Raw genomic sequence first — 1,398 nt, 5'->3', positions numbered from 1 at the left:
TTGGTTATATGTTATCTCCTTCCAATCCAGGGACATAGTACCATCTTTAAACATATTTAAATGAAATTTAAATACTTTAAAATTTGCAACCCAAAGTGTATGTTTTTAAAAGCTGTAATTTAAGAGGCTCCATGGCTTTGTCTGGAACAGATGCGTGAGAACAACCTGAAAGGCAGTACATTTAACAGTGAAACATCCGATGATGAAATGGTGTATGTATTTATAGTACTTACATTGTTCTCCAGCTCTTTATATAACTACCTTTTCACTTTGGGATTTTTTTCATGGTGTATGTTGTGATCTTATCTGTTTGCTTTGCTTTTCTTTGGGGACAATGGGTTATTTAGTAGCTCTTTTTAAAATGTGTTTAAGGATGTGCATTTTAAGTCTTTTTCTACTATTATTTGCTTGATTTCCTCTCTGTAACATCTTTCCTTTATAAAGCAAACAACGAAAATAATTTTGGGTTTGGGTATAAGAAAGAATCTTGTAATATGAATGACTATGGGACAACCCAGGAGAAGTTTTAAGTAGTATTTTAAAAGGGTTTGTCAGACATTCATGTGTTTTCTTTTTTTATTTATCATTAAATTAATAATATTAAGAATTACTAATAGAAATAGTTTTATTATAATAACAATTATAATAATTACTTATAATTATTATTACAATAAATTATAATCCTTTACTTTGAAGCCACTATTCTCAGTGCTTTATATATATGTAAATAGGTACATATTGTGTTTAATCCTCACAGTGACTTAGAATGCAAATATTATTATTACTTTCATCTCCAGATGAAGGATGAAGGGAGGCTAAGCATGGTCAAAGCATGAAAGAGCTGAGAAAGAAGCCCAATTATATATGACAGAAAGCCCTGTGAAGTTAATGACAAAGAACATGAGCAGTAAATAATAAGAATTAGTCCATATTTTGCAACAGCTATAGATTGAAAGGAAAACAATGGTGAAAGTAGTAACAGAAGTCATAATAATAATAACTACTTCACTGTTTCTAGTAAGGACCAATTAATGGCCAGGAATCAATCTAGGCACTTCACATCCTATATAATAAAGAGCTAATATGCTAACTAGACTGGACAGCAGAACAACCTTGTGGAACAACCTTCTGGAATGACCAGTTGGCAGGGGGTGGGGCTGCGAGGCAGCAGGGGCTGCAAGGCAGCCAGGGCTGTGAGGGCCAAGGCAGCCAGGGCTACAAAGGCCTACTCTTGCATGAATTTCGTGCATCAGGTTCCTATATATATAATAAAAGCCTAATAATGCTAAGTGTCCGGTTGTCCAGTCAGCCATTCAACCATCAAAGCATAATATGCTAATGATATGCTAAGGCCACTCAAACACTCGCTATGATGTGCACTGACCACCAGGAGCAGAC

This window comes from Myotis myotis, unplaced genomic scaffold (genome assembly GCF_014108235.1).
Source record: "Myotis myotis isolate mMyoMyo1 unplaced genomic scaffold, mMyoMyo1.p scaffold_m19_p_1, whole genome shotgun sequence".
Classification (NCBI taxonomy): domain Eukaryota; kingdom Metazoa; phylum Chordata; class Mammalia; order Chiroptera; family Vespertilionidae; genus Myotis; species Myotis myotis.
This window is presented reverse-complemented; position numbering follows the sequence as displayed.